The sequence below is a fragment of the Giraffa tippelskirchi genome, chromosome 11 (assembly GCF_054371585.1).
Source record: "Giraffa tippelskirchi isolate mGirTip1 chromosome 11, T2T-mGirTip1v1.2.pri, whole genome shotgun sequence".
Classification (NCBI taxonomy): domain Eukaryota; kingdom Metazoa; phylum Chordata; class Mammalia; order Artiodactyla; family Giraffidae; genus Giraffa; species Giraffa tippelskirchi.
In genome coordinates, this window is record NC_137285.1 from 40,490,304 (window position 1) to 40,514,497 (window position 24,194).

At 40.7% G+C, this 24,194-nt stretch overlaps 1 protein-coding gene and 1 long non-coding RNA gene across 2 annotated transcripts in view; one reads left to right on the plus strand and one right to left on the minus strand.

Annotated features, from left to right (window-relative positions):
• The window catches only part of JADE1 (jade family PHD finger 1), a 502,176-nt gene that overhangs the window by 180,019 nt on the left and 297,963 nt on the right, over positions 1-24,194 (plus strand). The window lies entirely within an intron of this gene.
• On the minus strand, positions 2,167-10,617 carry LOC145527966 (uncharacterized). The gene is made up of 2 exons (XR_014070062.1): positions 10,250-10,617; positions 2,167-6,442 (listed from the first exon to the last, which is right to left on the minus strand). It is a non-coding gene; the product is annotated as an uncharacterized LOC145527966 (long non-coding RNA).

Sequence of the window (24,194 nt, forward strand, 5' to 3'; positions counted from 1 at the left end):
AGACCATCAGGGAATTCCCAATACATGCTTGTTTAAATTTATCCACATTTTAAATTCCAGCTATATGGTTATTTAATTTATCTGATCACCCTTGTTCTTTGCATTCCACTTCTTTACTTTTTGGCTAAAGTTTCTTCTTTGTGAGTGTATACTTAGCATTTTTTTCAATAAAGGTCCACAGATTTAGACTTTTAAAATAGGCCTTTTTGTCATTTATTTAAGATCTTTATGCAAAAAGAAATGAAAAGACTGGCAACCAGAGGCCAGAACTATGTATCACAACTCATTTCCTCATACATACATTTTATAAGTTCTTGCTTAAATGTGAATATGGGTTTCCCTTCCACCCTCATGCAAGCATTTACCCCTTCCAAGAATTACTTTAGGATCCACAAGGAAGGGAGGGCTAGTACTCACAAATAAACAATTTCAAAAGACAGTCAACTATACATTGTCAAAACAAGAGGGCTGAAAGTGTTCAAATATATATATATATATACATATGGACATAAAGAGATTCAAATATACCTTTTAAAAGGAGGTTCAGAAACTCCTCTGGTGGTCCAGTGGTTAAGACTTTGTGCTTCCACTAGATGGGTGAGGGTTTGATCCCTGGTTGAAGACAAAAAAAAAAAAGAGGGGGCTCTTTGTTATGAAGAAATAGAGGAATATGGCATTGAAGGTCACTAAAGGGGTCGTGATAGTTGTTCAAGTGAGTAGAACATTCGAATATTTTTGTCAGTTCAATTTTTAACTTTTAGAAATCATAGCATAAAGTTTGGTCAGTTATGGAGGTGCTAACTTCATCACTATCTGTGAGCAGTAAACTTTCTTGGTCTTCAAAAAAAAATTTTTTTTCACCTTCACTTTTTAATGAGAGTTTAGCTGGGCATTGAATTCTATGTTTATGATTATTTTTGCATAGCATTTTGAGATCTCTTATTTGTCTTTGAATTGCTGAAGTTTTATTATGTTGTGGCTAACTTTGGAATTAGTTTAACTTATTCTTCTCAGAACTTATTATTATTGAACTTCAGGATTCAAGTTTTTTAGTCATTTATGTAAAAGTTCAAACATTATCTTTAAAAAATTTTTTTTAAAGTATCCTATTTTCTACTTTTGGAATTAAATATATATTAGACTTCCTCATTCCATCCTCCATGTCTCTTAATCTTTCATGTTTTCCAGACATTTATGTCCTTGTGCCTTCTTGATAATTTCCTCAATTCTGTTTTCCAGTTTATGAACTTCCTTGCTGTATCAGATTGCTCCTTAACCCTTCCATATATAGTTTTAATTTCCTTGACATCTCCCTGTACTGATGGATGGAGTTTTACTTAGACTGCCCTTTCACATAGGGTATAATCCTTTAAGTGTTAACTTTTATAAGGTGTTCTCAGTTCCATCTTTGTCCATATGGGCCCAGTGCCCATGCTATGTCCTCACACAAGCATGAAATTCCAAGCACTTAGGTGAATAGATCAATAATAAACTTTCCATCACTATAATGCAGCTACATCATGAGCAGACACTTTGAAACTTTGCTCTGTTTTCAATTACCTCTTTGTTTCTGGTGCCTGCGGATTTTTCTTTCTTGAGAGCTTAGCTATGAATTTAAAACATTTAAAAATTATGTTTTATACAGCATTTCTAGGTTTTTATAGTGAGATTTATCTTAGTCTGCATTTTGCTAGAACAGAAAGTCTTGAGTAATACTTTAATAAAGAAGGAAAAAAATTCTCATTATTTGTTTTAAAAAGAGAATGACAGTATGTGTTCATCTGGGACCAGGACAAATTACTCACACAGCACAAGCCAAAAAGGTTGGCTCTGTCTGTGTTTTAAAGCATGATGGTAGATTCCAAAGCTATCCTACATCTGCATCTTAGTGGCCACATAATTTACCATCAGAAAGCATGAACAATTACATGATGAGTTTACTGTCAGTCCTTGTGAAGTAACTTGTCATAGTGAGTATCAGAATTTTGAGTTCTAGTCATTGGCTCTACCACTGACTGAAAAGGTCAGGATGGCCAGGACCTAATTATTTATTAAATGATTTATAATATTAATTAATTACATGTTATTAATACAACAAGAAAAGAATTGTGAATCACCTACTATGCCAAATCCTAGAGATATGGAAGAGAAGCAGATAAAAGTTGCTGCTCTCAAGGAATTTCCAGTTCAATAGTTGGAGACTGGCTCTTGGAATCAGTTATTATGTAAGTTCACATGGACTTTTGTCAAGGTGCAAAGGACTGGGTGGCCAGTTGACTCTTGACAGTAGAGGTGATAATCAAGAAAGTTCTGAGTGTAAGAAAGAAGAGAGTTGGAGGCTACTGCTCTTGCAACCAGAGATTTGTAGAAGGATATTTGAGGATACAGGCTCCTCAGTGAGCATGCTCAATGCCTCTGGAGAATGGATACAAACGTACAGACTTCCGATATCCTTTCCTGGATATCAGGAGACTTAGAGAGATATCTGCAAAATGTTCGAGACTGCTGAAGAGTTGCCCTACAGGACCCAGGGGATCTTGCCCTTCTCCGACCATTCAATAAATAGCACTCAGCGGAGATTCTGGCTGAGGAGACTTGTTTTCAAAACAACAGCTCTGAGCCAACCTACTTAAGTAGTTCCATATGTTTCTCCAGAGAGTTTATGGATTGTGGCCTTTGGAATTCTTTTGTTTATCACTGGGAATCCAAGCCCTGAAAGCTGCTAACCAGCCATGAGGTTTGCCGGTTATACAAGCTGTTGGACCTCTTAAGGACTTTGACATAAAGACCACTTTCTGTGGAATAAGAATTAGTGGTTTAAAAAGAGTGCACTTAACAGTATCATGTAAGTATCAGTTTCTGTATGCCTTTACTGGCCAGACTGTTTTTTTTTCTTAAACTGGTCTGTGATTACTTGTGTGTGCCTTTAAGGCCCTTAAAGGGAAATCTGAGCAGAACCTTCAGAGACTTATAATCAGAGAGGTCTTTTTAAAAAAAAAAATGAATGACTATCTTCAGAGATCTAAAGCTGGGACAGAATGATGGAACCTTCCCTAAGATGGGCCCCTTTCACCAGAAAGATGGGGATCCAAGGCACAGTCCTTGAAGACACTGAGGACCCATCCTTCCTCTGGGCAACTTTCCCTTCTTTGCATGCCCCACCCCCACCAATACCCAGCTTGTAGTGACATTCTTCTACCCTTTACCCATCTAATACCAAACACATGGGGGATCTATCCTGTTTCCAGGAAAGAGGTTTCCATGGATTGCCCCAGCAGCCTTAATAATAGCTGCTATTTATTGAGCACTTTGTGCAAAGCACTGTACTCTTTTTATACTCCATCCCCTTTAATCCTCACAATAGCCCAATGAGACGGGTGCTATAATTATTCCTCATTTTACAGATAAGGAAATCGAAGCTCAGGGAGTCTGAGCAGTTTGCTTAGTTACTTAATACCTACATTAGCCTCCTACTTATAATTCCACTATGAGTGGCAGAGATGGGACATGAATTCAGGATGACTGACTCAAAGCTCTTATCCACTATGCTCAATACCCTCCCACTCTCTTAGGAAAGTACTTTCAACTTGATCTCTAAGCCTCCGTTCCAGCTTGGGAATGCTATGGCTCTTTTCAAATGTCAGTTGTGTTGCGATCCATGCTGTTTTGTTGTTTTCCCATATAAAACAGTGCAGAAAAAGAGGCTGATCATCTCCCTTCACAAAAGTCTTTCCCACATTTGAAACCATCCATGGTTCAATATAGAAGCTTCTTCACAGAGTGAACTGGCATGGCTGGTGCTGAAGGGTAACATCCTAGAAAGACAGGTCTGAGACCTTGCAGCTCTGCCTGGTACATATTTCTTAGGGCTGACAGGTGAGTCAGCAGAAGTGACCAGACAATATACCATGTTTGGTTTTAACATGATGAGTCAGCCCCAGAATGTGGCCAGCTTCAGGGTAGCCCCCTGAAGTTTTAACAGAATATTAATTGCCCTGTCACTTCCCGTTCCACACAGCTGGGTGGGATTGCTACCAGCCTCACTGTTGAGAAGTTACACATTTCAACCCAGCCCAGAAAGGTTTCCTGTGGTGGGTGAAATGACAACATGTACAAAGGTCAAACTCCAGATGTGGAAATCGGACTTTTTTCCCTCTTGGGGAAAACATTGCCTCCTTACAGTCTCAGAAGATATTTAATACGGGTTTAAGGCCAAAGTCTACTGAAAGATCCAAGTTCCTCTAACCTGGAGGATAGTTGTCTGTTTCATGTAAATTTATCTAAGAGTCTGAGACCACCTATTAGATTCCCGAACTGAAGGATCAGAGGAAGAGGGAGGTGTTGAGGCATTTCTGAATGAGGGGACCTGAATGGAGAAGCTGCTGCTTGCTTCTGGAAGTTGGAATGTACTGCAAGAGGAAGGATGGGTTGTTTCTGGACTGATACCTTGACTGGATAGAAATGCCAGGAGGTGGTGGTAAGAATACGCAATAATATGGTAGGGAGTTTATCGTTCATATGGTCATTGATTTATTTATTCCAGAAAAATTCCTATCAGGTTTGCAGAGTTCATCCATATTATATTGAAAGAGGAAAAGAACATGTAGCTTCTTAATTTTTTGTGTATTAATTAAAATAATGTCCCTCCCAAGTTTCCACCACTGGATTCCAAGATGAGAATGAAATTTTAGTTCAGTTTGGTAAACTTAGTCCAATATTACAATCAGGGTAAACACTCGACTTCCTTTCATCTTCCATATTTCTTCTCCCCACCTCTGCTCCTTGGCAAGTTGATCTCTGGGTATAGAGCTGGCAATGGGTGGAATCTGTGGCTCATAGGTGTTGTGACACTATCAGCAGAATAAGGAGCCTTTCCAGTTGTTGCTGGTCACTGGCAGAAAGGTTGATGTGATCTGTTCCCTGGATGGGGAATCACTGAAGAATGTGGCATTCTTTGATGTACTGACATTCATCCTTGGAGCCCTGGTCATGAAGTCCATTCCTGTGGTGGTGAGGAGTGGCTGCTTTTGTTATGACCCTGAGCCCTTGCTGCTTCACTAGCACTCTCTGCTGGGGGAGTAGGGGAGGGAATTAGCTTTCATATGAGATATGTCAGTGAACTTTTGTACCAGTGATGCATCGTAACAAAATACCATTGAGCCCCAGGGGCATACAGCAATGAACATTGATTTAGTTCAGAAGTTAGCAGTCTTTTTCCTTAAAGGGCCAGACAGTAAATATTTTAGGCTTCATAGGCTGTGCAGTCTCTGTCACAGATACCCAATTCTGCCCTTGTAGTGCAAAAGCAGCCATAAACAATATATAAACAAAGGCATGTGTCTATGTTCCAATAAAACTTTATTTATGGAACTGAAATGTGAATTTCATGTAATTTTCAGACTATAAAATGCTATTTAACATGTTATAAAATGTTATTTTATTTTTTTAAACCATGAAATTGAATGGCCTGTGATTATTTCCACAGGCCATACAAAAACAGGTGGTGGGCGATTTGGCCCATGACCATATTTGGCTGACACCTGATTTAGCTCATGACTCTTGTTTGCATTGGGCTTGGTTTCTCTGGGCTGCACTTGTTCATGAATCTGTGGTCATTTGTGAGTTGGCTCAGCAACTCTGCTGATTTAGGTGGGGTTCATTTACTTGTCTAAGGATTGGTGGGCTACTCTAGGATAGCCTTGGCTGTGGCAACCATGACAACCTGGCTCTGCTACATGACTTGCCAGCAAGTTAGTCTGAACATGTTCTCACAGAAATGGCAGACACACACGAGTACAAGTGGAAATGTGCAAGAAGCACATTTTTTACAGCCTCTGCCTGAATTATGTTTGCTAACACCCCTTTGGCTAGAGCAAGTCCCCTGTCTGATCCCAGTGTCAGGGGTAAGGCAGAAAATTCAACTCAAAGCATGAGGGCACTGCCAAGGTACATGACAAAAATGAATACAATGAATACAATCAATACCAAAGGACCTAAATTGGGAGGAATTTTTTAAATATTCTACTTGTGACCTCTTCCTTTAGGTGTTAAGATAGACCAGGGTATGAATGTAAAAGATATAAATGGGAGACATTGGCTTGAAAAACAAATAAGTGTAATGAGAGAGGACAGAATGTGTGCAAAAGTGTAGAAGCATGAAAGAGCTCTCTATCTATCTCTTGGACTCCAAGGAGATCAAACCAGTCAGTCCTAAAGAAAATGAATCCTGCCTATTCATTGGAAGGACTATTGTTGAAGCTGAGACTACAATACTTTGGCCACCTGATGCAAAGAGCCAACTCATTGGAAAAGACCCTGCTGCTGGGAAAGATTGAAGGCCAAAGGACAAGGGGGTGACAGAGGGTGAGATGATTAGATAGTATCACCGACTCTATGGACATAAATTTGAGCAACTCCAGGAGATAATGGAAGATAGAGGAGCCTGGTGTGCTAGAGTCCATGGGGTTGCAGAGTCAGACACAACTTAGCTACTGAACAACAACATTGTCTATCTATCTTCTATCTATCTAAGATGATATGGATCTTCTTTCCTTCCTTCTCTCTGATTTTTCCCTCCTTTCTTTTTTAAAAATATATTTGAACTGGGTGAAAGGGGAAAGTGGTGCTTCATATACTACAAACTCTGACTAAAGTCCTTGGCATCATGGAAAATTCCTTGATTTGTTTTGTGAAGGTTGGCTCTACCCCCAGATTCCACTGTTTCAAGGTAGAGATGTGTGTATATGGCTTAGGTTTTATGTAAGGACTATGGAGGATTCAGGTATAAAACATAATGTGCAGTCCTCCTAGGTTCCCAGTAGCAAAATAGAAAACTAGATCTACTTGTTATAGAACTTTAAGCTTTAGTTTTCTTGTAATTACAGATGTGCCTTTGAAGCTTATTGCAGTAAATTTGAGACCTTACAATTTAAAATGAAAATCAAATATATTTGGAATTAAATATCATAGCTTTCAGAGTGGAATATTTTTAAAAGCATAAAAACCAAAAAGGTTCTGTATTTATATTAGCTAAATGTTAATGGTTTGCCCTTTTCCTTATCTCCTAAGTCCTGCTGTCCAAGAGCCCTTGATTCTTTGGTTAGAATCAATGATGTCATCTAAAAGGAATGTTTGGAGGCTCTTTCCTACCTCCACCCCAGTATTTCACATGGCATTAGCTTAACTAGGAAAACAGGCTTTGAAACCAAGTTAGAAAAGAATGATTATTTGTGTTTTGCTTTTATATTTTGCTGCTTTTCCCTCTAGATTATCTAGTTTAAAAAGGAACTTTCATCACCCTTGAAGTTTCATGTTGGTCAGATATTTTGTCCTGGTAATTTCCCCTCATTTTTTTCACATTACATTAGCAAAGGAAACACAGAAGAGTCTGAAATAAATCTTGCATCACTTTGCCGACAAAGGTTCATGTAGTCAAAGCTATGGTTTTTCCAGTAGTCATGTATGATAGTGAGAGTTGGACCATAAAGAAGGCTAAGTACTGAAGAATTGATGCTTTCGAACTGTGATGCTAGAGAAGACTCTTGAGAGTCCCTTAGACTGCAAGGAGATCAAACCAGTCAATCCTAAAGGAAGTCAACCCTGAATACTCATTGGAAGGACTGACGCTGAAGCTGAAGCTCCAGTCCTTTGGCCACCTGATGGGAAGAGTGACTCACTGGAAAAGACCCTGATGCTGGGAAAGATTGAAGGCAAAAGAAGAAAAGGGCAGCAAATGATGAGATGGTTAGATAGCGTCACTGACTCAATGGACATTTGAGCAAACTCCGGGAGATGGTGAAGGACAAAGAAGTCTGGCATGCTGCAGTCCATGGGGTTGCAACGGGTGCACACAACTGAGTGACTGAATAATAATAATGAGTTAGCCGCATGCTTGGGAGCTCTCCATTTACCCCAGTTCTGTAGGCAGCTACTCTGCTGAGGTAATCTCATCCAGACCCAGAGCTTTACACACCATGAATATGCTGATGGCCTGAGTCATATCTCTAGCTCTGATTTTGCTCATACCTTTAGATTTGTATATTCAACTATTGTTTAACTCAGGAGACTCTTGGATGTCTAACAGTCAACTTCAAACTCAACATGGCTAAAAGATACTCTTGATTCTACATCCACTCCATTTACTTGTTCCTCTCTCAAACTCCCCATTACCAGTAAATAGTGCCACTGTTTACTCAATTGCTTTGTCAAATTCCTAGGAGTCACCCATCATCCTCCACTTTATTTTATATCTTATCTATCATACATCATTATGTCCTGGAGCTTCACACTGTATCCAAAGCTGACCACTTCTCAATGCCTCCACTACTACAGCTCAACCATGCCACTGTTACAGTCTCCTAATAGTCTCTCTGTTTCTTTCCATAGCCATTCTTTCTACAGCAGTTGGAGAGATTGAGTAAAGATCAATCTACTCTCACACTTACATTTATTTTATGGTTTCTTTTCACTTTGAAATAGAATGTAAGCTCCTCACCAAGGCCTGCAAGGACCCACACCTCAGTCTTCCTCCTCCATTCCCTGTCTCAGCCTCTATCTTTACCTGCACATTCTGTCCCTCGATCTGCCCAAGGCACTCATGTCTCTGGGCCTTTGCTCTTCTCAGCTGAAATGTTCTTTTCCCAGAAGTTTCCCTGGCTGCTTTCTTTTCAACATGCAGGTCTAATATGTAGTCTTTAGAGAGTCCTTTTTGGACTATCCTAGCAGAAGCAATAGTACTTTTCTTCCCCCATCACTCTGTCCTGTTTTAATAACTATTTTATTTTCTTTTTAGCACTTAAAACTCTTCAAAATACTTTTGTGTTTATTGTCTGCTTGTTACTAGCATGTAAATTTCAAGCTAGTGGAGGTGATGGAATTCCAGCTGAGCTATTTCAAGTCCTAAAAGATGATGCTATTAAAATGCTGCACTCAGTATGCCAGCAAATTTGGAAAACTCAGCAGTGGCCACATGACTGGAAAAGGTCAGTTTTCATTCCAATCCCAAAGAAGGGCAATGCCAAAGAATGTTCAAACTACCACACAATTGCACTCTTTTCACATGCTAGCAAGGTCATGCTCAAAATTCTCCAAGTCAGCCTTAAATAGTACGTGAACCGAGAACTTCCAGAGTACAAGCTGGATTTAGAAAAGGCAGAGGAACCACAGATCAAATTGCCAACATTCGTTGGATAATCGAAAAAGCAAGAGAGTTCCAGAGAAACATCTACTTCTGCTTCACTGACTATGCTAAAGTCTTTGACTGTGTGGATCACAACAAACTGTGAAAAATTCTTAAAGAGGTGGGAATACCAGACCACCTTACCTGCCTCCTGAGAAACCTGTATGCAGGTCAAGAAGAACAGTTAGAGCTGGACATGGAACAATGGACTGGTTCCAAATTGGGAAAGTAGTCTGTCAAGGCTGTATATTGTCACCCTGTTTATTTAACTTTCGTGCAGAGTAGATCATGTGAAATGCCAGTCTGGATGAAGTTCAAGCTGGAATCAAGATTGCCAGGAGAAATATCAATAACCTCAGATATGCAGATGACACCACCCTTATGGCAGAAAGCAAAGAGGAACTAAAGAGCCTTTTGATAAAGGTGAAAGAGGAGAGTGAAAAAGCTGGCTTACAACTCAACATTGAAAAAACAAAGATCATGGCATCTGGTTCCGTCATTTCATTGCAAATAGCTGGGGAAATAGTGGAAACAGTGACACTATTTTCTCGGGCTCCAAAATCACAGTAGATGGTGACTGCAGCCATGAAATTAAAAGACGCTTGCTCCTTGGAAGAAAAGCTATGACAAACCTAGACAGCATATTAAAACCAGAGACGTTCCTTGGCCAAGAAAGGTCCATATAGCCAAAGCTACGGTTTTTCCAGTAGTCACATGTGGATGTGAGAGTTGGACCATATAGAAGGCTGAGTGGCCAAGAGTTGATGCTCTTAAACAGTGGTGTTGGAGAAGACTCTTGAGAGTCCCTTGCACAGCAAGGAGATTAAACCAGTCAATCCTAAAGGAAACCAACCTTGAATATTCATTGGAAGGACTGATGCTGAAGCTGAAGCTCCAATCCTTTGGCCACCTGGCGCCAAGAGTTGACCCTTTGGAAAAGACCTTGATGCTGGGAAAGATAGAAGGCAGGAGGAGAAGGGGACAGCAGAGGATGAGATGTTTGGATGGCATCACCGACTCAATGGACATGAGTTTGAGCAAGCTCCAGGAGTTGTTGATGGACAGGGAAACCTGGCGTGCTTCAGTCCATGGAGTCAAAAAGAGTCAGATATGACTGAACGACTGAACGACAGCAACAGGAAAACTTCATGAGAACTTGATTTTGTCTGTTCATTTTGGTATGCCTGGCACCTAGAAGGTGCTTAGTACAATGTGAGTAAGCAATAAATATTTGCCAAATTAATGAAAAAACACTAGTGGGGACTTCTCTGGTGGTTCAGTGGCTAAGACTCCCAGATCCAATGTAGGAAGGCTGGGTTCAATCCCTGATCAGGGAACTAGATCCCAAAGTCTGCAATTAAATGATCTCACATGCTGCAACAAAGACCTGGCACAGCCGAAGAAATGTATACATTAAAAAAAAAAAAAAAACAAACAAACACTAATGAGGGAGGATTTATCTTGATGATCTCAGTTTTCTTTTTAAACCCTGCAGTGGGTATTGAATTCTCCCGGGTACAGATGCCTTTCTCTTACTTGTAGCTCTTAAGAAGCAGGTCCATGTTGCTAAGCCCCGGTTCCTTCTAACTCATGCTCTTATCTTCTCTTCACCAGCGTTACATCCACCAAACATTCATCTCACTTCCATTATATGCCAGGCACTCTTCTAGGCCCTGGGGAGGTAGACATGAATAAAGCACACAAAACACCTGCTTTCATGCAGATTAAGTCCTATGTATTTGGCCTATGTGTACCTTTGTCCACGCCCCTACACCACACACATGTGAGGGAATCAGCTCTGTACCAGGGTCGTGTCAATGGGAAATAGTCTAAACAGTGCACTTTGTTTTTTAGTCGCTAAGTTGTGTCTGACTCTTTGTGACTCCATGGACTGCAGCACGCCAGGCTTCCCTGTCCTTCACTATGTCCTAGAGTTTGCTCAAACTCATGTCCACCGAGTCGATGATGCCACCCAACCATCTCATCCTCTGTCACCCCCTTCTCCTCCTGCCTTCTATCTTTCCTAGCATTAGGGTCTTTTCCAATGAGTTGGCTCTTGGCATCAGGTGGCCAAAGGATTGGAGCTTCAGCTTCAGCTTCAGTCCTTCCAATGGGTATTCAGGGTTGATTTCCTTTAGGATTGACTGGTTTGATCTCCTTGCTGTCCAAGGGACTCTCGGGAGTCTTCTCCAACACTACAGTTCAAAAGCATCAATTCTTGGACACTCAGTCTTCTTTATGGTCCAACTCTCAGATCCATACAGTGCATAAGTTTCCCTTGTTTATCAGAAATGTGAGGGATTCCCAACTGGATTGCTTGCTTGACCCATAAAGGAGCAAGTGAGACAGCCTGGGCCAGCGTAGTACCAGGATGGCCTTAAGAATGGGGTCAGCTGCAAGCAGCAGAACAATAGGTCTGCTTGGCACGAATGCATGGGCTTGTGCTAGCAGCTTTAGCAGTGCTGTTTAAGAAGTGTGTGCATGTATATGTGGTTCAATCACGTCCAACTCTTTGCAGTCCCATGGACTGTAGCCTGCCAGGCTCCTCTGTCTATGGAATTCTCCAGGCAAGAATACTGGAGTAGGTTGCCATTCCCTTCTCCAGGTGGTCTTCCTGACCCAAGAATCGAACCTGTGTCTGCTGCACTGCAGGTAGATTCTTTACCATCTGAGCCACCAGGGAAGCCCTTAAGAAGTATAGGTGAATGGTAAAGCATCTGCCTACAATGCAGGAGACCCGGGTTCAATCCCTAGGTTGGGAAGATCCCCTGGAGAAGGAAATGGCAACACACTGCAGTATTCTTGCCTGGAAGATCCCATGGACTGAGGATCCTGGTAGGCTACAGTCCATGGGGTCACAAAGAGTCGGACACAACTGAACAACTTCACTAACCACTACTGATTAGAGCTTGGGAGCGCAGAACAACCCATGGGTGCAGCGTCTACTTCTTACTCAAAGGATTTCATCTGGCCAGAACTGTTGTCCTTGATTTGTCTTTGCTGTCTGTGGGCTTAGCTGTTTTCTAAACCTGAAATTATAGTGAGTTCACTAGTAACACTGTTAGAGACCATTTTTAATTAGAAAACTCCTGTGCAGTCCCAGTAAACTAAATTGTGAAGCTAGAGCTTTTGTCTCAAAGAACAGCTAACTGCCAGGCTAGCATCTAACTTAAAAAAAAAAAACACAAAAAAACACCATATTTAGAATCATTTCATTGTCCTAAAGAGTCAGATTGTTTTCTCTACAAAAAACTACCAAAACAAAGAGAGTCCTTCACTTGACAATATCCTTTGAGGCTGCCATTCTGTCTAGCGTGAATGACAGGGTGGTGGAGTCCTCAGAGGTCACAAAGACAGGACATTCCAAAGCCCAGACTTGCCAGCACTCCCTTTTCTTGTGCACAGGCCAACTCTTATCACCTCCTCCACCCTCCTCCCTCCCTGTCCTTGTAACCTCACTGCTTGGCAAGTTAAATGTGATCTTAAGGGCCCGAAGTGATGTTCTGGAATTTAGGGCGGATTAGATGTGTATTCCCAGATGGGCTGCTTCTTGTAAGTGATCAAGCCTCTTGATATTTTAAGTATTTGCCATCTCTCTTGAGACTGAGCAGATTAATGATGAAAGGAGGGTTTCCCCTCCCCCCTCCTCAGCCATTGAACTTCCTGCTGAGAGTTCTTCCTCCATATTTGTCACATCACAGTCACTTGCAGGTAGAAGACGTTTGTTTTTCAAGGCCCAGGGACAACACTCTTTTTCTTTTCCCTGCTAAGGCTGACATATACTTCCTCTTATAGGTAGAGTTGTCCTTAGTATCACTATGCCCTTCTGACCCTTAGGTATGAGATATTGGTGCCTACTAGTAAGCTCTTTCACCTTGTAATTTTTTAGGTTACCTCTGAATAGTCCATTATAAATATAACAAAAGGAACAGTATATGTGATTATATTAGTTTTAGAAGGACAGGTTCATAGCTTGCAGCTGGAGACACTAAATTTGCCTTAAGTTTGTTGTGCTTTTTAAATAACTGCTGAGATGTCTCATATAGAGACTAAGTTCAGTTTATTGAGTGCCTAAGAATTTGGCTATGGAGCATTATTTTAAAATCATAGGTTTGTATAATTTTAGTTACTTGATTCGGAGAAGGAAATGGCAACCCACTCCAGTACTCTTGCCTGGAAAATACTATGGACAGAGGAGCCTGGTAGGCTTGAATTCCATGGGTTCGCTAAGGGTCGGACACGACTGAGCGACTTCACTTTCACTTTTCCCTTTCATGCATTGGAGAAGGAAATGACAACCCACTCCAGTGTTCTTGCCTGGAGAATCCCAGGGACGAGGGAGCCTGGTGGGCTGCCGTCTGTGGGGTCGCACAGAGTCGGACACGACTGAAGTGACTTAGCAGCAGTTACTTGATTATATTCACATAAGAGTCTCCTTTCCTCTTTGTAGATGCTCTTTAGGGTCATTTTTGGTTCTAAACATTTTGATTCCAAAATAGTTTGCATTTGGGGTTTGTGTGGATCATTTTTAGTCTGTGGAAATCCTGAGGTGTAAGAATGGCTGTTTCTTTGTTCATCTTTAATGTGGTTTGCTTGTGGGTGTTTTCCCACCTCCTTAGGAGTGATAGTTGAGTTATCTCTCTGTTATTTAAGGCCATTCATTTAAGGGTAGTCCTTTTTGTAGGTGATTACTCAAAATCTGTCAGCTGCCACCAAAACACAATACACTCTCACACTTTACTTCAGAGTAAGGGTCTGCTCAATTGCTTCTTGTCAAAGTTTCTGAGATCTGAGCTTTTCTTGTTATTTCTTGATCTTACAAATTGAAGTTTTATTTAATCACAGGAACTTCATGGGAAAACAGCATTATGTGAAATATTCTTTCACCACAGTAATGGTGTGATTGAGGAATCTCAGCAGCTGCTCTAAGTCCACGGTTGTGAGAATACAATTAAAATTTTAACATGTTTTGTGAAACACTTTTCTGTAGTGCTCAGCTTTCAAAGTAATGAGGAACTGTACATGGTGCTTAAGTATTAATATAAACTCCTACTTGAAGCCCTGTTGTAAGTTTAATGATGAGAAAACATCTTTTTTCTTTGACAAATTGAAATATATTGACCTTATGGATTTTGATAGTTGCTGAAATTCCTAGGTTTAGTCTCAAAGTAAATCTTAAGAATATTGAATGCAAAGATTCTCAAAAGTTTGTGTGGATAAGAATCCTCTGGTGAACTTATTAAAAATGCAGATTTGGCTCAATTGCTGGTGACTTTGAGGTAGCACAATGATTTTGACTATTATGAACAGCTGTGAATGTTTTAGGTTGGGTCATTGTGGTGAACATATGTATGTGTTTCTGTAGGGCATATAGCTGGGAGTGAAATTTTGGCATCATCAGTTAGCCACATATTCAGTGTTAGTAGAATACTGACTCATTTGAAAAGACCCTGATGCTGGGGAAAATTGAAGGTGGGAGGAGAAGGGGATGACAGAGGATGAGATGGTTGGATGGTATCACTGACTCAATGGACATGAGTTTGAGTAAACTCCGGGAGTTGGCGATGGACAGGGAGGCCTGGCATGCTGCAGTCCATAGGGTCACAAAGAGTCAGACACGACTGAGCAACTGAACTGAACTGAACTGAGAATACTGACAAAGAGTGTCCCAAAGTGGTTGTACCAATTTATAGTCCCTCTTTTGGTGTGTAAGAATTTCTGTTGTTCTACATCCTCACCACACTTGGTATTTTCTGTTTTAATTTTAACCATTATGGTGGTTATATATAGGTATTTCATTATCATTTAAATTTAAGTTCAATGAGTAAACAGTTTTTCGTATAATGACACAGTGGAATACCATTCAGCCAAAGAGAATGAACCGTCTACAGCTACATGCAACAATATGGATGAATCTCATAAATATAATTGACAAAGGAAGCCAGACAGAAAAGAATGCATACTGTATGATTCCATTTATAGACTTCAAAAAAATTAAAACCTCAGATGAAACTAATCTGTGGCCTTAGAAGTTAAGATAATGCTTAACCCTGAGGTGGGGAAATAGGTTGTGAGTGAAAGGGAGCAGAAGGGGACCATACTGGTGATATTCTGGTTCTTGATTTGAGAGCTGGTCTTTGAGACAAGTTTAGTTGTGAAACTTCAGCAAGGTGCCCATTTATGGTTAGTGTACTCATCTGTATGTATAATAAACTTTTTATTAAAAACATTTATCGAGTACAGATTTTCAGGCCCTTATGATGAAAAATATGTTCCTTTGATGGGGCCGGGGACTGTGCATGCTTAAGAAGCACATAAATGTTTGGGAGGCAGGTGACCTCAAAGTGCACTCTGAGAAACATTGGTGAAGGGGTTCAGAACAAGGCTGTCCCAGATGTGCCACTTTGACATGTAGACTGTTCTGACCTAAAGGCAATCCACACCCAGCAGATTTTATATTTTACCTTTCCCTTCATTGTCTAAAAGAAACTAGGTAGAGGGCCTGGTCTAGGAATAGGCCTGTTACCACAGATAACTACACTGAATATGGGCTGGGTGTGGTAAGCAGGGGGTGAGCACAGCTGAGCTGGAGATCCAGTTCCTCCCTGTCTCATTGTGTCCAAACATTTGGACTTCCCATCTTGCAAAGAATTGTTTTTTTTCCCCCTTGAAGTGCCAGATCCCTACCCTCTTCTCCTTGGCTCAGAATGGCACATATGCCTCAACTGCCTAACTGCTTGTGGGTCTCATATTCTTGTGGGGCCCTTGTACATATGTAGTTAAATTGGTTTTTCTCCTGTTAATCTGTCCTATATTAATTCGATTATTAGACCAACCAAAGAACCCAGAAGAGTAGAGGAAAAATTTTTATTCCCTCTACACTGGTAATTACATTCAGTGCAGCGATTTTGAAAGCATTCATCAGCCTTTCAAAATAATTTAATCAGCTGCTTTGTACATTGCAGTTATTTTAGATCATTTCAGATTCCACCCCCACTCCGGCCACCTTTCATCTTCTGAGAGTGAATCAATCCTGGAAAATGAAAACACCGAGTGAGCTTCATGTGGGAAAGAGCTGCAGCTTATACTTGATGTGGAAAGGACAATCAAGTGAGAAATAAATCCATTAGGTGGGAAGAAAAAACCCCATCAACCACTGGAATCATAGAAACTCTCTCTGGGAGGAGGACTGATCATTTCTGATGAAAGCCCATTTCATTTATTTAGCCAAGAGTGATAAAGTATGTCTGTGTCTGAGGCATTTGGTGGAGGCTCTGTAAAAACTAGGTTAAGGACTCAATCAAAATCTCTTCCAATTACATGAGGGAGGAAGCTTAGAATGCAAATAACTGTAAAGCTATTGCTTGTTGTGACTAAAAAGTCCCCCACATGGTAAGGCCTGAATCAGTTTTCATTTCATCACTAAGGGGAAAAACAGAGCTACCAGACACAATTACAGGCAAGTTTTTAAGGGGAACAAAAGGAGTGGGAAAAAACCATCACTCAGTGCTTGTTTAGAGCTTGCTCTATCCACCAAGTCCTGAGAAAGAAAGTGTTCTCAAATGTCAAGAGGGAAGTGGTTCTTAACCAATTAAAAAAATCCTCAGCTTTTAAAGGGGCCATTATTCTCCATGGAAATATGGGAGTATAGACAATATTACCTAGAGGCAAGCTGATATTAAGCTGATATTCACTGATGTGGCTGTACCAGTTGTTTAAAAAAAATGAAGTACTTTCATACCTGTTGTAGGATTCCCTGAGAGCCCCTCTCCACTTCCACACTTCCTGGCTCCTCTAGTCCTCTGGACAGTATAGCAACCAAGGAGTTAATGTTGGGCAGTCCTGGAACTGCCAACTCTCTTCAGCCCTAAGCTACCTCAGAGGTCTTTGCTCTGTGGTAATACCTGTGAAGAAGTAGCCTTGTTTGGGAGGGCAGGCTGAGGGACCCTATCTGTGGTTCTTTTCTTCTCTTTAGGCTTTCACTGACCTCCCTCCTGCAATGCTACTTCCCTTGTAATTTGTCATTCTTTAGCAATTTCTCATTAAAGTTATATTCTTAGGCAATGACGGATCAATAATTAAAAATGTAGATATTTTATCATTAGATTAACCTTTGATTCTGTCCGTCCTAGATATCCAACAGCTTACTGACTCTCTCACTCTCTCACTCTCGCACTCATTCAGCAAACATCTGTGGAATGTCTGCTACAAGCCAGGCATTGTGTTTACCAGTAAGACTCCATTCTCAGCCTAAAATAAAGCTCACAGTCTGGTGGGGATGACCAACCCATAAATAGATAATTTTGGTGCAGTAATAGAGCTATGCAAAAGTATGACAAGAACATAAAGATTATGAAGGGACTACCATCTAAGATAGCCTGAGATGGGTCAAGGACGACTTCCTGGAATACGGGGTTTGAGCCTGGTCTTAATGGAAGAATAGAAATTAGGTGGATGAGGATACAGAATAGAGGAAATTTTGGACAGAGGACTGTATGAATAAGTGAGAAAGATAGTATGTGCAGACAACACAGTGCAAAGTGTGAGAATAAAGTTGGTAGGAAGTGAGACCTAAGAGGAAGGTGGGGTCAGGAACACTGCCAAGGAGTTGAGATTTGATTCTGTAAGTCAGAGGCTTTTGGATTCACCAGGTATAACTAAATAAAGTGTTACTAATAATAAAGTGTTAGTTTTGTGATGGCTTTACTCCTTTAAAAACTTAAATTAGAGCAAATTCAAGGTTATCCCCATAATATAGTGACTCTCTCCCACTGGCATTCCATATGCTTTTTTGAGAAGGAGAGAAAGAAAGGGATCAAGCTAGGGCTAGGAGCCAGGGCTTGAGAATAACTCTCTGCTCACCTCATCCAAGCAGCAAGCTAGCTCATGGCATTAACGAATCGCCTCTGCATTTTACCTTCTTATCAAGATTTTGGGGCTTCATCAAATATGGGTACATCCAGAGGACAGTGCACCTCCACGTGTGTATATTACCCATTTCGTTGGTCATGAGAGAACTGTAGACACTGAGAATTCAAAGCTGTGGAAGGTTTCCCATGCTGTGGGCTCACATGCATTTTATGGCAATTCCTCTGGCTTCACAGAGCAGTGATTGGACATCCTGTGGGCAAGGAAATCTCAGCCACACACTCCTAAAGTAGTTATTTTTCACGTAAATTACATATGTTTATTGCTGTGCTAATATTGTGCCCATTTAAAAACATCCTCCAAAATGGAAATTGTAAAAGGATAAGAAAATGAGATTAAAACATCTAGAATAATTAGAATAATTTTCATTTTATTTACTTATAAAAAAACCTCATGATTGAATGTGTCTATTTTTTTTAATCTTGGTTTATACTTGTGATACTATGATTTGTAGGTCTTGCACTAAGTTTATCTCAGTTTTGGTTTTAATGGCTGATGTAGTGGAAAAGGCCTCATAAAGTGATGTTGACCCCAGAAGAAGTACACTTCCCAAGTCATGAGACTCAGTTCTAGTTCTATCTAGAAATTACATAATCGTTTTGTCGAAATTCAAGTCAGTAAATTTCTTTTATCCCTGGTATCAATCAATTGTTCTTGTAAGCTAATTGGCACAGGTATGTATTTTTCACAGTGTTAACAGCTTCAATTTTTAAACCTCTGTTTAAAAATTATAAAAATAGGTTAATAAATTCTGTGCCTATCCCAGATCTTTAAAGTGTTCTGTACAAATGTTCGTATATGTGATGCCTTTATATCATTTTGGCAATAACACCACAAAATGATGGAAACATTTCCAAACATTCTTTTCAAATTTCTCTTCAGTAGGGTTTCTTTTGAAAAGCAGTTTTTTTTTCTGTTCTCATTCATTGTCAAACTGTTATCTTTATCTTGAAGGCACTATGAGGTCTTTGTTTATTTGCTTTTGTTTTTGTTTTCAGAAACAACTGGGAGATAGTGTACTGACACCATCAAAGCAAAGGGCAGCAAATGTAGGCTATTTGTCTTTTTGTAAAAGAAAAAATATGCCTCTTATTTAAGTTTGGCAGTTTGAAAATTGTCCTCATTGGATGCTGGAATGGGTGAGAGGAAGGAGTCCAGAATGAATTCTGAACTTTCCAGTGTGGATGTTTGCCTGAATGTGGTGTCACCAGATGAGGTAGATGGAGGAGAAGATGAGAGCCAGTTCAGGAAGATAATGAGACAGCAGTGGATCTTTGGGCTTGCTGAATTCAGATGCCTAGAGGACTTTCTGGTCTTACTTCATGCCCAACTCATCCTTGGCTTTATGCCCAAACTTCCTTTTCCTCTGTTTGTCTATGTTGGTGGCACCACCATCTCCCAGTCACTAAATACTACAAACTTTTTTTTATTGCTTTTTAAAATTAGTTTATTTATCTATTTTTTAACTTTACAATATTGTATTTGTTTTGCCTTACATTGACATGAATCCACCATGGGTGTACATGTTTTCCCCTTCCAGAACCCCTCTCCCACCTCCCTCCCCAGAAATACTACAAACTTTTGAGCCATATGTGACTCGTCCTTTCGTTTTCACCTGTATCCAATATGTAACTAAGATCTTTCCTTTGTCATTTGTTCATGCTGTACATATGTTTATTGAGCACCTGATAAGTGCCAGGGGCTTCCCGCATAGCTCAGTCGGTAAAGCATCTGCCTTCAATGCGGGAGACCTGGGTCGGGAAAGTTCCCCTGGAGGAGGAAATGGCAACCCACTCCAGTATTCTTGCCTGGAAAATCCCACGGACAGAGGAACATGGCAGGCTACAGCTCATGTGATCGCAAGAGTCGGACACAACTTAGCGCTATCTTTCTTTCTTTCTAAGTGCCAGGTACTGAGTTAAGCCCTGAGGATATGTGTCAAGGAAACAGACAAGGTCCTTGCTCTCATGGAACTTATATTCTGTCTTCAGAAGATACATAATAAACAAGTATGTTAGCATATAAATTATAAAATTATTGGTAAGTGCTCAGAAGAGAATTAAAGTAAGTGATATAATCCTGCCTGGGTGGTTGCTATAGAGGAGCTATCCGGGAGGCGCCATTTAGGGTGTATCTGAAAGTCCATGCACTAGCCATAGAGGAAGGAGCTTTCCAGGCAGAAGGGCTCAAGCCCTGGATGAGCTCTGGGAGGTCCAGGCACAGAAGGCTAGTGTAGCTGGGGCTTGGTGGCAGTGGGGTAATCCTGATAGTCATGACTTTTTTTCATCTCTGCTACTTGGTTCCTGTGCTCCATCATCTCATATGTTGCCTATTGTACAAGGCCCTCTAATTTCTCCCTGCTTTCACTCTCTTCTCCGAACTATTTTTCTTATGGATGTCTAATTAGCCTGGAATTTTCACATCATTCTGCCATGGTAAAAAGGCCTTCAGTAGTTGAGGAGTAGCAGGCTGACCTTTGGAGGTCAAAAAAGGCAGTTCTGCACTTGGGGTGTTTGCTGCCTGTGAGATTTCCCAGCAGCCTTGGAAGGAAATCATGTTTGTCTCTTGTCACCCTCTAGTATTTAACTACCTGTGTGTTCATTTTCCAGTGGTTTTGTTGTTTAGTTGCTAAGTTGTGTCTGACTCTTTATCAACCTCATGCACTGTAGCCCACCAAGCTCCTCTGTCCATGGGATTTCTCAGGCAAGAATACTGGAGTGAGTTGCCATTTCCTTCTCCAGGGAATCTTGCTGACCCAGAGATTGAACCCATGTCTCCTGCATTGGTAGGTGGATTCTTTATCACTGAACCACCACGGAAGCCATTTCTAGTGGCTTAAACAACACGGATTTCTCCTTTTACTGTTCTAGGGGTCAGAAATCTGGAATGGCTGTACTGGGGTAACATCAGTATGCTGGCAGGGCTGTATTCCTTGCTGGAGGCTCTGTTTCCTTGTCTTTTTTCAGCTTCTAGAGGTCTCCCACATTCCTTAGCTTGTGGCCTCTTCTTGCATCTTCAAAACCAGCAGGGCAGCTTCTTCCAATCTCTCACTGACTCCGACCTTCACTCTCTCACTTCCTACTTCTACTTGTAAGGACTTATAAGTGATTACACTGGGCCTCCCTGGATAGGATGAAAGTGAACTCTCAAAGTGAACTCATCTCAATGTGAACTCATTGATAACCTTGTTTCTCCCTTATCGTGTCACATAATGTATTCAGAAGTATCAGGGATTAGGATATGGACATCTTTAGGGGTCATTATTTTGCCTATGACACCAAGCTTTGTCAGATATCTGTGAGTCAAGGGGACTTCCTACAAATGGAAAGCCCACTAAGACTAAGAGAAGGCCTGTTATACGACTCTGATTGCTTTGGTTCTGTACACATAGTGAAGCTATGCCCATCAATGGAGCAGGACTGTTACATTTTCCTGCAAGGGCAACTGAACATGGGATGATGAGAATAACAGCCATTGCTATTAATAAAAATCACTAACCTTTAAGGTACCTCCTAACCCTGAGAGTTTCTGATCTTCCTATTTGATGAAATGACACCCAAATGAGAATTCACTTGGAAGGTGTGGTTATGGTAATAGAGGAAATCATATTAGATAGCATAAGTTCTAAACTCTCAGAAGATTTATTATTAAGCTTTATTTTAGTGAACACATCTGTCTTCCCCACACTTGGGTTATTTATAGGTGAAGAGGTACCAGAATGTTCCTCAGTGGGACATTCTTCTACTCTCTTCAACCTCTAAGTTATGTCTATATTCTAAGGAAACTATTCTTTGGCAGGAAATCCAAGTGAACTGCCATTATATTGATTTCCATTGGACAGTGATCATATGTCCTGAGTTTATGGAAAAGTTATTGCATATAATTTTATTCTCCTCGATAAAGAATTAATTAAATATATAACTAAGCTCAAGCTCAATTAATTTTATACCTTGGTAAGCCTTTTCATATAAATAACTTCACAAATTAGAACAAGATACTCTGTCTTAATCCATCTTAATTTCAGTTTGGGGAAGTGTAGTCAATATATCTTCCTAGTGGTGGAATTTTTTGCCTGAATAATCATATTGCTACAAAACATTCTTAGCAGTATAGCTAAAGACAAACAAGACTTACTTCCAGGCTCTTTGTATAAGCAACAAATTGGTATTTGGTAATACATTTACTTTGATCATAGGTAAAAGGAAGAAATGTTAAGAACAATGATATCTAATATATATTAAATACCTGACATAATTTAGGCACTGTACTAAGTGCTTTACACAAATAGTTTGGTTTCAATCCTAAAAATGAAGTATCTTCTCCTTACCTTTATTATGGATAGAGAGGCTGAGACACTTAGAGCAATGTTTCCTAATAATGTATAAAGCTGGAAAGGGGAGAATTGATATTTGGATTAATTCACTACCTCCTAAAACTGCTTTAACTCTAAACCTTTCTTCATCTAAGCTCCTCAAGGAGGAGGAGAGACTTTGGAATCTAGGTGAGTTTTAACAGAGAGGAGGTTGGGGTAACTGGGATGGGGAGGCCAACATAGCTGAGGTGAGATTATGCTGCTGCTGCTGCTGCTGCTGCTGCTGCTGCTAAGTCGCTTCAGTCGTGTCCGACTCTGTGTGACCCCATAGACAGCAGCCCACCAGGCTCCCCCGTCCCTGGGATTCTCCAGGCAAGAACACTGGAGTGGGTTGCCATTTCCTTCTCCAATGCATGAAAGTGGAAAGTGAAAGTGAAATCGCTCAGTCGTGTCCGACTCGTAGCGACCCCATGGACTGCAGCCTACCAGGCTCCTCCGTCCATGGGATTCTCCAGGCAAGAGCACCGGAGTGGGGTGCCGTTGCCTTCTCCGAGGTAGGATTATAGTGGTGTTCTAAAGGGAAAGGAACTGGACTGCAGGGAGAACCTATGAGAATTTCTCACCAGATCAGGATCCAAGGACCTCTGTGTCTGGGATCAGAGATCTTGCTTTGGCGTCTTTTGTGATGAAGACCTGATCTGCCACTCCAATCTGACCCATTTCAGAAAATAGCTCTCCCTTCTCCCAACCACTCAAACTTTAGCTAGGAGTCATCTATACTTCCTCTTTTTTTCCTCTCCTCAAATCCTACTCATCAGCAAGTTCTGATTGTCCTACTTTAAAATATATCTAGAATCTGGACTCTCCTGTCCATCCTAATAACTACCACCTTCCTTGGTCCAAAGATTCATCTACTCTTGCTCTCCTGAACTGACATAACAACTCCCCAGCTGGCTGCCCTGCTTTCACTCCTGCTTTCCTAAAATTCTACCATAAAGTAAGCTTTTAAAAACATAAATCAGATGATGTCTTTCTCTCCCCTCCTAATCTTCCTTGACGTATTCCTACTGCATTTAGAATAAAATCCCAATCCCTTATAAGGGCATACAGGCCCTGGGTGAGCTGGATTTTGTCCCCTTCTCTGAAGCCTTCTGGGATCCTGTATGTCCTTTCCCATCTCAGGACCAATGTAGAACCTGGGTTCCCTCAGCTGGGATCACCTCTTTCCTTAGATATTTGAGATTATCTCTTTAAAGAAGCCTCAGGTAAGCACACCTTCACATGTGTCTCTCGAATACTCTATCATATCACTCTTTACACTTTTTGTTGTTGTTGTTCAGCAGTCATTCCAAACTATTATTATTTTATTTGCAAGTTGGTTGGTCTTTAGCTCTTCTGTTGGAGGGCTAGAGCTCATCTGTATTAATTCTCAGCGTCTAACAAATTAGGAGTGCATTAAATATCTGATAAAGATATGAAAGAATGCATCTTAGAGATGTTTTTATTATTAAGTCCTTAAGCTGGTGCATATAGGGGACACATTTTGTTTTGAAGTGTCTGCTCAGCTCATAATAACCCTTTTAACTGAGTTTCCAAATTTGGAGAAAATGGCCCCAGGACCATTTGGTTGAATATAACCTTGATCTCCAGTCACATATCCAATCTCCAGTAGATTGGATAGCTGACCCAAGCTGGGTAAACCAAAACTGCAACCCTTGCAGTTTGGAATTAGGACTCAGAGTAATGTAGCTGGACTGGACTGTGTATCCTTGGGAA